Below are 16,780 nucleotides of genomic sequence, written 5' to 3'. Positions count from 1 at the left end.
GCAGTCGATATCCTGGTGTAATTATTAAACAAAGTATTAAGACCTTGTTATAGTTTAAGTCCACAATTAGTTGGAATATTTGACTTCGGATATAAGGATAATTTGACGAGGACACTCGCACTTTATATTTATGACTGATGGACTGTTATGGACAAAAACCAGACGGACATATTAAATAATCCAGGACAAAGGACAATTAACCCGTGGGAAAAAAAACTAAAATCAACACGTCAACCATCATGATTACGGAAGTTTAAATAAGCATAATTTATATATTTCATATTTAATTGCACTTTTAATTATCGCATTTTTATTTATTGTCATTTTATTTAATTGCATTTTTAATTATCGTACTCTTTAATTATCGCAATTTTATTTTATCGCACTTTTATCATCGTTATTTACTTTACGCTTTAAATTAATTCATATTTATTTTTAATATTTTACATTAGGTTTTAACTGCGACTAAAGTTTTAAAAATCGACAAACCGGTCATTAAACGGTAAAAACCCCCTTTTATAATAATAATACTACTTATATATATTTTTGAATTTTTACAATTATAAGTTAAAAATATAGCGTTAAGCTTGGCTAAAGATCCCTGTGGAACGAACCGGACTTACTAAAAACTACACTACTGTACGATTAGGTACACTGCCTATAAGTGTTGTAGCAAGGTTTAGGTATATCAACTCTATAAATAAATAAATCACTTGTGTAAAATTGTATCGTATTTAATAGTATTTCCTTGTAAAAATTAATAGTATTTTATACCCCTTCGCTTTAACATCAGCGCGCCGCGCACAGTTGAGGGTGCGTGTGGCGCACTGTCCCTGCGACAGTTTTCTGCTTTTTGAGATTTTGAGTTAAATGAATGGTATTTTGGACATTTCACTTGAGGACGGATCTGTGGCCTTAATACCAGAATTGGATCTAGTTTTGGATCATTTTCACATCCACACTTACACTCATTTCATCTAGAGAGAGAGAGAGAGAGAGATTTCTAGAGAGGGATTTGGAGTTTTGGAGAAGTAGGAGTTTGAATTGATCAAAAGCCCGAGTGTTAAAGTTGTTCATCTCGCTCCTAGCTACGTTGTGGTAGTATTGGTAAGTTCTAACTCCGAGTTTTCTTAGTATGATTAGTGTTCATAATTGGAGTTTTGATTTGTGTGTTCTTGAGTAAACCCACTAGTTGATAATTGGGTGATTGAGCTAGTAAATGGTATTGATAACCATAGTTGGTGGGTTTTGGGTTGGATGATGAAATTGATTAGTTGATAATCATGTTTAGATGTGAAATCACTTGTTAACTTAGGTTGTAAGTGATTATTAGTGTAAACTTGCAAATGGGCGTTTTGACTTGAGATTAGATCAAAATGGGTTTTGTGTAAATTGATGCAAGTAATGTGTTTTGATGATGAAACCTTGAGTAAATGGGTTGTTGGAACATAATCACTAGTCGATTGTGATTATGGGTGTTTCGGGTGAGATTTTGACTTAGTCAAATTGGAAGTAAGTGCATTTGGATTAATATTGCACTTATTGGTATTTATGTTATAAGCTAAAGTGTTTGGCTTATTTGTTGTGAATTACTTAGGTGATTTGCATTTGGACGATTTGGAGCTCAAGTAGGATTGCTTTTCAAGTAATCGAGGTGAGTGGAATATTTATACGTTTATGTATATAATTTGGTTGCTTGCGTGCGACGTGGTAAGTGACATCCGTTAGGATTCACTTTTCGTGGACCACAATTGAGTTGGGAAAATATAGTGAGTGATATCCGAGTGGATAGCTCTTCGTTGGCTATATTCGTTTAGTGTATGTGGCGAGTGATAAACGTTTGACCTATCGCTCTTTGTCGGCCACGTGTGTATGTGTGTGTTTGGAATGTGGTGAGTGATTTCTGTAAGGAATGACTCTTTGTCGACCACAATTGGAGTTGAGGCATGTGACGAGTGATAAATGTTTGACCTATCGCTCTTCGTCGGTTACATGTTAGTATTGGTTATGTAGCGAGTGATAAACGTTTGACCTATCACTCTTCGTCGGCTACATGTGTGCGTTTGGATATGTGACGAGTGGTTAATGTTTGACCTATCACTCTTCGTCGGTCACATGTGTATATTTGGTTTTGTGGCGAGTGATTAATGTTTGACCTATCGCTCTTCGTCGGCCACATGTGTGTTTGGGTAAGTGGTGAGTGTTATCCATTTAGGGATTCGCTCTTCGTTGTCCATTTATCATAGGATGGTAAGCGGTTACGCTTTTCGTCAGCCATCCTTTTGATTGAGGTAAGTTTTAACGTTTCGGTCACACTTTTAGTCGGCCTCATGGTGCGTAGTGACGAGTGGTTAACGATTTTGACCTACCGCTCTTCGTCGGTCACGTACACGTTACGATGGTTGGTGAGTGGTTAACGTATTTGACCTACCGCTCTTCGTCGGCCAACATCGTGTCGAATGTCGACATTGTGGATATTTGGGTTGTGTATGTGTTATTAGCATTGTGCGTTAATTATTCGTTTATTCGTTTATTGCGGTTTGCTAATGTTATTGTGTTGTTTGTGTAGGTGTATGCAAGTGATTGAATTATGTATGTATGCGTATAAGTATTGTATTCACTAAGCATTAGCTTACCCTCTCGTTGTTTACATTTTTAGGTTCGGAGGCGGACGTGGCAAGGGTATACTCGGGATTAGATATTTTTTCCCCTTTTGATGCTTGCTTGGTTTACTTTTGGTTTCGACTTAGGATTGGGTAGTTTATCCCCAAACATCATGCTCGTGGTTGTGTTTGGAACTTAAACTCGTGTAGTCGAAAACTTGTATTTTGTACGAAAGTCGTAAAACGGACGATGTGGGCCCGGTGAAGTAAACCTTGTTTTATTATTGAAACATGTTAGTTTTACATATTATAAAATGTTGGGAAAAGCATCTTGTCTAAAAGTGTCGGGAAGTGGGAGATCTTTAATCGAAAAATGACAAAACCGGACATAACTGATCAGGCCTTGTGTGCGCCGCGCACAATGGGTGGTGCGCGCCTCGCACCTTATCTGTATAAAAAAAAATATTTCGCGTTTAAGGTTGGATAACGGGTTGGGTTGTTACAAGTGGTATCAGAGCATGGTCTAAGGGATTTAGGTGACTTGAGATAGGCGCCTAGACTTAGACTTTTTGTGTGTGCTTATTTGTTGCGGGACTAGTTGGATTACGGGTCGATTCAGGTTTTAGCTAGTGCCTTAGATTGTAGGTGAACTAGCTATGTATTGATTATGTGTTACTAATCATGTTGTTTTGTGTTGAACATCTAGCGAGATGGTTGTTGTATTCATGAGCTCGGCATGGCGTGTGAGCGTAATAATGCTTCGCGACCATTATTACGGTTGCAAGCCAAGTCAAGTAAGTGATGTACAACAAGTATTGAACTAGATGGGATGTGCGAACGGTGGCGTATTTACTTGATTGTGATTATTGTTCGCGACGGTGTATACAATTTATTCGTGTTGCGTTCCTAACCGAGTTCATTTCTTAGAATGAAGACGAGGAACGGAAATGATAATGGTGATCAAGGCGAGGACTCCGAGTTCACGGCCAAGGTTGAGGCCATCTTTGAGCGTCAAAAGGCGAAGTTTCTAGAGGACGTTAAAAAGATGTTCTTAGATACGATTGACGAGCAAGTAGTCAATCTAGTCAAGGAACAAGTTAAGGTTGTTTTCCGCGAAGATAATATAGGAAGGCGAGACTTCTACTACAAAAACTTCAAAGATGCTCAACCTCCCACTTTTGATGGCGAACGAGATCCGCTAAAGAGCAATCGTTGGATCTCCGATATGGAGGGGGCCTTTCGTACTAGTGAGTGCTCTCTTGATAAGAAGACGAAGTATGGTATTAGTATGCTAAGGGGTGACGCCAAGTTGTGGTGGGATGCGAAAATCTAACTCTATGGTGAGGAACAACGTATGGAGTTCACATGGGACGAGTTCAAAGCGGAATTTTTCAAGGAATACCGAACTTCATCCGATCTTTCTAAGCTTAAGGATGAGTTGCGTGCTTTGAGGCAAGGGTCAATGGATTTAAACACTCTCAAATCCGTTTTCTTGTCCAAGACACAATTTTGCCCGGAGTATGTCGGTAATGACAAAATGTTGAAGGAAGACTTATATCGAATCTTGAACTATAGTTACCAAGAGAAGATTAGCGTAAATGTGGTAAAAACTTTTGACGAGTTGTTCGACATGGCGAAAGGTTTTGAGACGCTTGTCCTAAAGAAGAGTGGTTCCGATGTTAGTAAGCGAAAGTCCGAGAATACGATGCATTCGAACAAAAAGAGTAAGAGTGTTTCCGAGGGTGTCGGAAGCGTGAAGAAGAGTGGTACCGGTGGTTTTATACCCACGTGTTATAATTGCGGACAACGGGGTCATTTGTCGCGCGAATGTACGAATGCGAAGTCTAACAAGGTTACATGTTTCAATTATCGAAAGGAGGGACACCGAAAGTTAGCGTGTTCGGAACTAGTTGGTGATGCATGAGAACCTGATGACGATGTTCAGGTACTTTTCGATATTTTTTTCGAAATGTACTTATGATTTTGTTTGATACATTTTTTGTTAGTGCTTAGTGTAATGAGGGGTAGCGTTCCTTATGGAATTACCCTATGTTGATGGTCCGGTTGACGGGCGAAGGGCGTAAGACTTGGTGCTTCCAAGCATTCCTTAGTGTTGGGTGAAAGATTGTTACCAAGCCATGAGAATGAGCTTTGGTGTTGTTTTGGTAGCGCGAAGTCGCTTTTGTGTAGTAATTGATGAAACATAAGTTTTCGTCTGGAACGGGTGACTTAAAGTCGCTCTCGTGATGTGATGGGTGACATCGGATGAATGGAACCCTCGAAGTCGAACTTTTCGGTGTCGATGAATGTTGATAGTGGAGTCTATGTGACGCGATGTCAGGTGCCTCTTTCATACCTGCAAGCGTAACGTTCGAATCCGACGGTATGGTGGTTATATTGTACTTAGGGTACCGGAGAGAAACCCTTAGGTACATGAGCGACTAGATGGAACTTTAACAAGTTATGGCAATCGAAGGGTTGCAAGAATAAAGTTTGTGTAATTTATGGTACACTTTTCGTTCGAAGTGTTTAAGGATAGGTTAAGGACCTTAGTATGCTCAAGGTTGGAGCAAGATATGGTGATTGGGTCGTGTGAACCCAATTGTTAGTAAAGTCTACCTTTGGTAGCATGGTACGGTTGTACAAATTGCGGTTATGGGACGTAGTTCCAAGTGGGGGAGTTACACTCCCACACAAGGAAGTTTTAGTGTGAGATTTCGGATGATGCTCATAGGGGATCCGAAATTTGTGTCGGGACCTAGATTTGGTTGTGGTAGAGTACAATTTCGGTTAAATTGTACTTATGATTTTGGATTTAAATTATCACCGAGGTGGTAATGTGGTAAATCTCGTTGGGAGATAATGAACGTGTTTGATGAGCAAGGTGAAATCCCTCGGTTAAGGGGTGTGCGTGTCGGATTCTTTGCTAGAGAATGGTTGTCTTGTACCTATGTGCGATATAGGTGGATCTTGCTCGATTGTGTTGGCGTTGTGTACGCGTACGTATGATGCGTGCATGTGTATAATGGATTTTACTTGGGTGGATTAGTCGCGGTGTTTAAGACTCCACTCATTGGTTTGATTAACATGTGGAATTGTCGCGGTGTTCAAGACACCACATTGTCATGGGGGTGAGTTAGTCGCGGTGCTTAAAACATCACCCGGGGGATTAGTTTGTTGTATGTATTGTGGAAAGTGCTATCCAATTGTGAGGATTTACTTTTCATTGGCCACGGTTGGAGTGTGATAAGTAGTAAGTGTTATCCGTTAGGATTTGCTTTTCGTCGGCTACTTATTGGTGTGTGGAATGCGTTTTCCGTTAGGAATCGCTTTTGTTTGGCCATGTGTGAGGAGAGGTAAGTGTGATCCGTAAGGATGAGCTTTTGTCGGCCTCTTATTGCGTAGTGGTAAGTGGTAAACGTTTGACCTACCGCTTTTCGTCGGCCACGTACGCGTGAGGCTGTGGGGCAAGTGGTATCCAATCGTGAGGATTCACTTTTCGTCGGCTCCATTGTATTGTTTGTTGGCCATATTTTTGGTATGATGTTACTTTAGCGATGTACATGATAAGGGTACGCTAAAGGGATTGCTAACTTGGTACAAGATTTGGAATGTTAGCGTGTTTATGTCATGCGATCGAGGCATGAGTTCGTTCCGGCTTGGGGACGAAGCGAGATTTAGGGCTCGGTTTGATAGATTTGGTGAATCACGAGTGATGATTTAAATCGGAAAGTTAACTTTTGAGTAAAGTCACCTAAGGAAGTTGTGTGAAATCTTCGGATTTGATGGAATCGTTGTGGACATCGAGTTTGGACGTATGTCGGAGGATCATAGAGCGTGGGTCCTATTAGTTAAGTGGCGAGGATCACGGGGACGTGATCCAATTTAAGTGGGGGAGAGTTGTAAGACCCTAAACCCAAGTGTCCAGGTGTTCATGAACGCCGTATAACCAAACTGTAAATAAACTGAAGTCAGAGTCTGTTCAGACTCTTATGCGCGCCGCGCACAGTTGAGGGTGCGCGTGGCGCACTGTCCCTGCGACAGCTTTCTGCTTTTTAAGATTTTGAGTTAAATGAAGGGTATTTTGGACATTTCACTTGAGGACGGATCTGTGGCCTTAATACCAGAATTGGATCTAGTTTTGGATCATTTTCACATCCACACTCACACTCATTTCATTTAGAGAGAGAGAGAGATTTCTATAGAGGGATTTGGAGTTTTGGAGAAGAAGGAGTTTGAATTGATCAAAAGCCCGAGTGTTAAAGTTGTTCATCTCGCTCCTAGCTACGTTGTAGTAGTATTCGTAAGTTCTAACTCCGAGTTTTCTTAGTATGATTAGTGTTCATAATTGGAGTTTTGATTTGTGTGTTCTTGAGTAAACCCACTAGTTGATAATTGGGTGATTGAGCTAGTAAATGGTATTGATAACCATTGTTGGTGGGTTTTGGGTTGGATGATGAAATTGATTAGTTGATAATCATGTTTAGATGTGAAATCACTTGTTAACTTAGGTTGTAAGTGATTATTAGTGTAAACTTGCAAATGGGCGTTTTGACTTGAGATTAGATCAAAATGGGTTTTGTGTAAATTGATGCAAGTAATGTGTTTTGATGATGAAACCTTGAGTAAATGGGTTGTTGGAACATAATCACTAGTCGATTGTGATTATGGGTGTTTCGGGTGAGATTTTGACTTAGTCAAATTGGAAGTAAGTGCATTTGGATTAATATTGCACTTATTGGTATTTTGGTTATAAGCTAAAGTGTTTGGCTTATTTGTTGTGAATTACTTAGGTGATTTGCATTTGGACGATTTGGAGCTCAAGTAGGATTGCTTTTCAAGTAATCGAGGTGAGTGGAATATTTATACGTTTATGTATATAATTTGGTTGCTTGCGTGCGACGTGGTAAGTGACATCCGTTAGGATTCACTTTTCGTGGACCACAATTGAGTTGGAAAAATATAGTGAGTGATATCCGTGTGGATAGCTCTTCGTTGGCTATATTCGTTTAGTGTATGTGGCGAGTGATAAACGTTTGACCTATCGCTCTTTGTCGGCCACGTGTGTATGTGTGTGTTTGGAATGTGGTGAGTGATTTCTGTAAGGAATGACTCTTTGTCGACCACAATTGGAGTTGAGGCATGTGACGAGTGATAAATGTTTGACCTATCGCTCTTCGTCGGTTACATGTTAGTATTGGTTATGTAGGGAGTGATAAACGTTTGACCTATCACTCTTCGTCGGCTACATGTGTGCGTTTGGATATGTGACGAGTGGTTAATGTTTGACTTATCACTCTTTGTCGGTCACATTTGTATATTTGGTTTTGTGGCGAGTGATTAATGTTTGACCTATCGCTCTTCGTCGGCCACATGTGTGTTTGGGTAAGTGGTGAGTGTTATCCGTTTAGGGATTCGCTCTTCATTGTCCATTTAACATAGGATGGTAAGCGGTTACGCTTTTCGTCGGCCATCCTTTTGATTGAGGTGAGTTTTAACGTTTCGGTTGCACTTTTTGTCGGCCTCATGGTGCGTAGTGATGAGTGGTTAACGATTTTGACCTACCGCTCTTCGTCGGTCACGTACGCGTTGCGATGGTTGGTGAGTGGTTAACGTATTTGACCTACCGCTCCTCGTCGCCCAACATCGTGTCGAATGTCGACATTGTGGATATTTGGGTTGTGTGTGTGTTATTAGCATTGTACGTTAATTATTCGTTTATTGCGGTTTGCTAATGTTATTGTGTTGTTTGTGTAGGTGTATGCAAGTGATTGAATTATTTATGTATGCGTATAAGTATTGCATTCACTAAGCATTAGCTTACCCTCTCGTTGTTTACATTTTTAGGTTCGGAGGCGGACGTGGCAAGGGTATGCTCGGGATTAGATGATTTTCCCCTTTTGATGCTTGCTTGGTTTACTTTTGGTTTCGACTTAGGATTGAGTAGTTTATCCCCAAACATCATGCTCGTGGTTGTGTTTGGAACTTAAACTCATGTAGTCGAAAACTTGTATTTTGTACGAAAGTCGTAAAACGGCCGATGTGGGCCCGGTGATGTAAACCTTGTTTTATTATTGAAACGTGTTAGTTTTACATATTATAAAATGTTGGGAAAAGCATCTTGTCTAAAAGTGTCGGGAAGTGGGAGACCTTTAATTGAAAAATGACAAAACCGGACAGAACTGATCAGGCCTTGTGCGCGCCGCGCACAATGGGTGGTGCGCGCCGCGCACCTTATCTGTATAAAAAAAAAATTTCGCGTTTAAGGTTGGATAACGGGTTGAGTTGTTACACCAATCAAATTACGAATTATGCAAGACCACAAAGCTGCAGATTAAAATCTATCCATAGGCCCATGGGACTTGTACACACAGTTATATCAAGATAGTGTAAGTTTGAAAAGTATAACACTTTCTGGCGTTGAATGTATAAACACCGGTTGTAGCTATATTTAATATATATACCTTGCAGAATATATATGTGTCTTGTAGCTGAGCCAGCTCAGCTCGCAACATAGATCAAGTATAGTATGCAATCATTACTACAGAAAAGTATATACCAAAAAATTAAAATAAAAAAACTGCTATAGTTAAACATAAAATTTAATTATAGTTGAACACATCTCAAGTCTCTCTTTTAATTAAAGTATTCTCTAATAGAATTCTTTTTCGTCTTTGACTGTAGGTGCAACTTGAGTTGAGTCAAAAATAAAAAGGTATACACATAAATATATGTCAAGTTCATTAATAGCCTTTCATAGTCAAAAAAGGCGTACCTCGACTTTAATCTCACATATCACAAAGACTTTGACAATATTGGAAACACGTGGATCATTCGTTTCAAGATAAATTTCTTGAAATATACTGAACAACCCCAACAAATGTTCTCTACAAGAACCATGAAACTTTGGTTAGTTTTCAGGCTAATCATTTGTATAGAATCATTATGAGATATTAGTTTGAAAAGTGTAAATTGAGTTGGAGAAGCGGTTTCTGGTCTTGTTGTAAAGACTAATTGCCATCGGCCCTCAATTAGTCTCGAGCTAGTCTTGTTGTGAAGACTAATTGTCATCGAACCCATGTACATTTACCTCCTGAAAATACAATCACACAAATAAAAATCAATTATTTTATTCAGATTTGAGACAAGATGTATATTCTGTATAAATAATACGTAATTATGTCAAGCCAGTTACTTATAAATAGGCTGAGTTGGGTAATGTTAATGTGTTTTATCCTTAACATGTAAAGAAGGTAAATGTACATGGGTCAAACAAGTAGCAAGTTGCCCAAAAAGTCTTTTTCAGCTTATTATCTCCTAAATAGTTTATGACACAATTTTAGATTATCGTAATCTAAATGAACAAGGATCAACGGGACCTAAGCACGTTTCATTCGGAACAAATTTTGGCCATTCACCCAACCCACCCGACCCTCCCATCTTTACACCTCTAATACCATAAACCAAACTAAACAAGCCCAAAGGAAGACTTTCAGGCTATCAAATCTACATGATGCTATTGTTTTAATGGTATATATAAACCATTATTGTTGAAATAATGCTAAGATTATATATGATGAATATACTATTAGTTAAATAATTAGTTGTATATGAGTGTTTAGAATGTAACTATTATAAGACTGAAAAACTCATTTGAATTAATTAAACACCTTTGTATCTAAAAAACTATTTCTTTCTTCCTCAAATAATCATAATCAGTTTGTTTCCATTTCAAACTGAGAATTGATTGATTAAGATCTTCTAATGATTAAGAGTTACATAACAAAAATCACTACAAACACGTTACTCGCTTTATAAAGCAGACATTAAGGCTTTGAAATAGGTTACCACTAATTGCCCAAATATCATAACCTGTAACAAATAGGGCTTTGAAATGCGTACATTGATAAAAACACAAACCCTACATTAGATAAATAAGACGTAACAAACACATAAAGAGCAAAATAAACCCATACAATAACTGAACAACACCTCACAAAAAAAAAAAAATCAATAATTTGAGAGATTTTTACAGATTACCCAACACAAATAAAAAATAGAACAAATTGTATTTTAATTACCTGTTTTTGACCTAAAAACCTAATGGACCCAAACCCACAATTGGGTTGGGCCTAACTTATTATCTAACATTACTGAGTATATAAATTTACTATTCAAAAATGTAGGATTAACACAAAGATTTGTAATGACATTGAAATGATTAAGGTTGTGCATACCCAGTTACTACTTCCAAACATATTGTCACAATATAAAAATTAATTTCAGTATACTTAATGCTATGTGATTTCAAAAATTATTCAACTATATACATTCATGTTGATTTCAGTAAATTCTTTGTTCAGGTACACATTACGTTATGTTTCTAATTAAAAAAGCCAATAAAAAACCTTACGTCACTAATAATACGTACCTTAATTTACTGAATTCGAGATCGTGTTGTATGTCGATACAATCTTCACTGAAAACCATCTTCACCAACAACAACAAAACAAACTCAATAAAAGCATAAATCAATTGAATATTAGTTGAAGTATATTTGGGTTGGTGTTCAGTATACCGCTCCGTGGGTACAAGATCGAAAAGAACACGTACCTCTGATGGAAAATCGAATGATATATGCGTAGTTGAAACCTGCAAAAATATATGGAGTTATGGTTAAAAGAGGTTACAACTACATTCGTATTTAACCCTAGAATTACATGGTTACGAAGTGAGCAATATTAACTGTGAAAAAAATAAATCCCTGAACTTTCATCATCAGCAATCGATAACATGGACGATTACGAAATCAGAGATAGTAAGACCATTCATCCCCACAAAACATCACAAAGTCGCTCAATTTAGTTAGGTCAAGAGGTGTAGAGGGAGAAAGCTGCAAGTCGAGAGAAGCTTAAAGTATATAAACATACACAATACATCAACAGAAACACAATTAGAAACACAATGAGATAAAGATTGTTAACCTAGATTTAATACTGAAACAGGTTTATTTGGATCTGCAGATATCAAACTTGATTAAGATAACAAACCAATTAATTTAAGCATCAATTCGATAAACATGAAAATCAAAAACCTAAAAAATAATGAGATGAGGAGGATTAAATACAAACCGAGTTGTATGATCGATTTATTTGTAACGTAATAATCTCGCATCAGTTCTTGATTGACGCTTGAATTTTGCTGCGACAATATTTATGAGCGATGATTAAGAGAGTAAAATTAGAAGACCGATATCTGATTAAAATTGATTTATTTGTAACATAATAATCTAGTAGTTCATGCCTTTTTTTTAATTATTAGAAAAGGGTATTTTAGAGTGTACATGAAATTAATTTATTAGCTAATATTTTTAGTGGATGATTAAGGACCGTTGGATTAAGGGGTACTGTAAGGTAATTTTCTAATCTAACGATAACTAAGCGGGTTTTGAAAATATTTATTAGCTAATTGAGACTCTCTTTTAATGAAATAATACGTGCAATTAAAAAAGTAAAAGATTTGTTTATATATAAATCATACGGAATAGTTATCATCATTGCTATTTTGTAGCAAAATAAAAGGTCCATCACCATCTATCTATCTATACGTATATTCCTTAGATTATATAGTGGCCCAAGTAAATGTATAATTCTCGTATATTTTCCATTAACGCAACTCATCTATCTATACGTTATACGTATATTTATAACATCGCCTTATCTGCTACAATATATGGTAAGTATAGATCTCATGATCAATTCTAGCAACTAAACAAAATATTGTTAATAAATCACTATTATAATATTGTTATTAAAATATTTTGCATATTAATATTGTTATTAATCATTTAATTATTAAATCTTATCATTATTATTTATTTAAATTAATAACTAATATCTACGATATTAAAAAAAATATTCATGGTACGAACCAACGTAACATTTTTTTTAGCAATAAGTATGAAAGTGATTTGAATTTACAGTTGTAAGTTCTTAAATATTTATGAATACGCAAATATAACTATTATAATATTAATTATACATGACGACTCTTCCGAGTACTATTATTTTGCTGAAATAACTAATAACTTTTTTCTAACATTAAACACGCTGATTACACTTTATTCAAAAAATAATTGTATATACTCCCTCCGTCCCAAAAAACTGTCTACCTTTCTATTTTAGTTTGTCCCAAAATTATTGTCCGTTTCTCTAAATAATCATTAAATATCATTAAAGTTCCAATTATGTCCTTTTTAATTTTAGAAATTTAACTTTAAATATATCAATTAATTTATTAGTTACTTTTTATAACTGCATTAAATTAAGGGCAAATTAGACAATTCACTATTATATCTTAAATCCAATAAAAAGTTAGCTAGGACTCTTTTTTAGGACGGAGGGAGTAAAATTTTTAAAATAATATAACTTATACTTTACTAATGTTACGTTCCATGAAAAATTTTCAATGTACTCTAAATATTACATACTATACATATTAAAACGATATTAATGGTGAGAAAATAAATTTGTAGACATTAAGTTACTAACACCACCATAAATCACTTTTAAAATTTGTCAACACCACGGGCTCTTAAACTCAACAGAACTTTTAAAATTCGTCAACACCACGTGCTCTTAAACTTAAAAGAAATTTTTAAAATGTCAATATCACGGGCTCTTTAACTCAAAAGAATTTTTAAAAATTTTCAACATCACGGGCTCTTAAATAATTCTTACACTTTTTCTAATTTGTTAGTATCTCTATTTACATAATATAACTGAAAATTACATTTTTTTTCACGGACCCGTGCAACGTACGGGCTCAAGAACCTAGTATAGTGATATAGTGAATAGTGATATAGAATATAGATAGATTAACTTTTATTTTAATTAATTTAATAAATCTGAATTTAAATTAATATTTTTGGCATTTTTATATTTATTTAATATAATTATAATTTTATAATTACATTTATTACCTTATAGTTTTATTAATTTCATAAATGTCACAATACGTTATTTATTATACTTTATATTATTTATAAAGTAAATTATTCATTTATATAAGTTTTCTTATTATATAATTACAATATATAATAGTATACCTTTTAAATTATTTCATTTGAATTTTAGTTAATAACAACCCTAAGGGTAAAATGATAAATTTAGAAGTGGAAAAGTGAGGATTGTTATAGTACCTCCCCGTTAATAAAAACTTCTTCCCGAAGTTTTAGGTAGACTTCTCGGATGCATCAGTAGTTGGGAAGAGATGGGGATATTTCCGTCTCATCTGGTCTTCACGTTCCCAGGTATACTCGGGGCCTCTTCGTGAATTCCAACGGATCTTAACAATAGGAATGTTGCTCTGTTTCAAGCGTTTAACCTCACGATCCATAACTTCTATAGGTTCTTCGATGAAGTGAAGTGCATTGTATCATCAATGCGGAGATCATCCAAAGGAATAACAAGTGTGTCATCAGCAAGACACTTTTTCAGATTTGAGACGTGAAATACGTCGTGTACACTACTAAGCTCGACAGGTAGTTCTAATCGATATGCCACGAGACCAATTCTTTCAGAAATCTTGAAAGGTCCAACAAAACGCGGACTTAGTTTGCTTCGTTTACCAAAACGAACGACACCTTTCCTATGGGATACTTTCAACATGACTTTATCACCAACTTGGAATTCCAAAGTTTTTCGATGATTATCAGCATAGCTCTTCTGTCGGCTGCGGGCAGTTTCTGATCGTTTCTTAATCTGAACGATCTTTTCGGTAGTTTCATGTATGATTTCAGGACCACTTAATTGTCTGTCCTCTAGTTCACCCCATCACAGTGGGGATCTACATTTTCATCCGTATAAGGCTTCAAAAGGTGCAGCCTTAATACTTGCGTGGTAACTGTTGTTGTAAGAAAATTCAGCCAAAGGCAAATGTCTATCCCAACCTTTACCGAAGTCGATAACACAAGCACGAAGCATATCTTCCAAGTTTTGAATGGTTAGTTTACTTTGACCATCGGTTTGCGGATGATAATTAGTACTCATGTCGAGTTGAGTTCCAAAAGCAGATTGTAAAGATTTCCAGAATCTAGAAGTGAATCGACTGTCGCGATCAGAAATGATAAAGATAAGGACTCCATGACGTGAGACAATCTCTTTGATATAAAGTTGTGACAATTTCTCCATTTTGTCGGTTTCCTTAATCGGTAAGAAGTGTGCAGTTTTAGTAAGGCGATCCACTATGACCCAAATAGTATCATTGCCACTAGAAGTCTTGGGTAATTTTGTAATAAAGTCGATAGCGATGCATTCCCACTTCCACTACAGAATATCCATTTGTTGAAGTAAACCAGACAGCTTTTGATGCTCGGCCTAAACTTTCAAACAAGTAAGACACTTGCACACATATTCAGCAATATCAGATTTCAAATTAGGCCACCAATAAAACTCTTTCACATTGATAAATTCTACTATAGCTTGGGTGAATAGAATACCTAGTCTTATGTGCTTCATCCAAGACTAGTTCTCGAAGATTTCTGAAGATTGGGACCCAGATTCGGTTATTAAAATACCGTGTTTCGTTTCCCTTGAGTTCAAGTTGCTTTTCAAGACCTTTCAGTCCCTCATGTTGGACATTTTCTTCCTTCAATGCCTCAAGTTGTGTTTCGCGGATTTGAGACGTAAGATTTGTATGAATAACCATGTTTGAAGCTGGGAATCGAATCGGTTTGACACGATCCTTTCTACTAAGGGCATCGGCAATTACATTTTCCTTACCATGATGATACTTAAGCTCACAGTCGTAGTCATTTAATAACTCGACCCAACGCCTTTGTCTCATGTTTAGTTGCTTTTGGTCAAAGATATGTTGAAGACTTTTATGATCGGTAAACACCATGAATTTAATCACGTAGAGGTAATGTCTCCACATCTTCAACGTGAATACTACAGCTCCTAACTCCAAGTCATGTGTGGTATAGTTCTTCTCATGTTTCTTCAGTTGTCTAGACGTGTAAGCTATGACTTTGTTACGTTGCATCAAAACACATCTGAAACCTTGGTTCGAGGCATCACATTAAATTACAAAATCATCGGTTCCATCAGGTCATGATTGAATCGGGACTGTGGTCAATTTATCCTTTAGAACCTTAAAAGCAGATTCATGTTCTTCATACCACTCAAACTTCTTCCCATTATGAGTTAGCTTGGTGAGAGGTTTGGATAGAATAGAAAAGTCTTTGATAAACCTTCGATAATAACCAGCAAGTCCCAAAAATTGACAAATATGCGTCGCACTCTTAGGTACATCCCAGTCCTGAATAGAGGTGATTTTTGCCAGATCGACATGTATTCCTTCACTATCAACTACATGTTCGAGAAATTGTACGGTTCGCAGCTAAAATTCATACTTGGAGAACTTGGCATACAGTTGTCTTTCTTTAAGAGCTCTAGAATCAATCGCATGTGTTGTTCATGCTCTTTCTCGTTCTTAGAATAGATTAAGATATCTTCGATGAAAATGATCACGAATTGGTCAAGATAAGGTTTGCATACGCGGTTCATAAGATCTATGAATACATCAGGAGCATTAGTTAAACCAAAAGGCATGACAAGGAACTCATTGTGTACATAACGAGTTCGGAAAGCAGTCTTAGAAACATCAGCTTCCTTGACCCCTAGTTGATGATAACCTGACCTAAGATCAATCTTTGAATAGGTACTTGACCCTTGCAATTGGTCAAACAGGTCATCAATACGCGGGAGTGGATAACGATTCTTGATGGTTAGTTTTTTAAGTTCACGGTAATCAATACACATCCTCAACGTGCCATCTTTCTTCTTGACAAAAAGAACAGGTGCTCCCCACGGAGACGAGCTAGGACGAATGAAACTTTTTCCTAAAAGTTCCTGGAGTTGGTTGGATAGTTCCTTCATCTCAGATGAAGCTAAGCGGTATGGTGCCTTTGCAATAGGTGCAGAACTGAGAGTTAAATCAATTTGAAACTCAACCTGTCGTTGGGGAGGGAGACCAGGGAGTTCTTCGGGAAATACTTCAGGAAAGTCTCTAACCACCGGTACATCTTTTATGTGTTTCTCTTCCAGTTCAACTTCCTTAACATGAGCCAAGATGGCTTGATATCCCTTCATTAGATACTTACGGGTTTTGATACA

General features: G+C 36.7%; 1 long non-coding RNA gene across 2 annotated transcripts; it reads right to left on the bottom strand.

Moving 5' to 3' along the window:
- Positions 1–9,192: 9,192 nt before the first annotated feature.
- On the bottom strand, positions 9,193–11,861 carry LOC139894150 (uncharacterized). 2 transcript variants are annotated; one of them, XR_011774838.1, is made up of 6 exons: positions 11,735–11,861; positions 11,588–11,634; positions 11,350–11,496; positions 11,217–11,255; positions 11,035–11,093; positions 9,193–9,696 (listed from the first exon to the last, which is right to left on the bottom strand). It is a non-coding gene; the product is annotated as an uncharacterized lncRNA (long non-coding RNA). The 2 variants fall into 2 exon arrangements; XR_011774837.1 differs by having other exon boundaries at positions 11,588–11,620; positions 11,735–11,853.
- Positions 11,862–16,780: the final 4,919 nt, after the last annotated feature.

The sequence above is a fragment of the Rutidosis leptorrhynchoides genome, chromosome 2 (genome assembly GCF_046630445.1).
Source record: "Rutidosis leptorrhynchoides isolate AG116_Rl617_1_P2 chromosome 2, CSIRO_AGI_Rlap_v1, whole genome shotgun sequence".
Lineage (NCBI taxonomy): Eukaryota > Viridiplantae > Streptophyta > Magnoliopsida > Asterales > Asteraceae > Rutidosis > Rutidosis leptorrhynchoides.
This window is presented reverse-complemented; position numbering and strand designations above follow the sequence as displayed.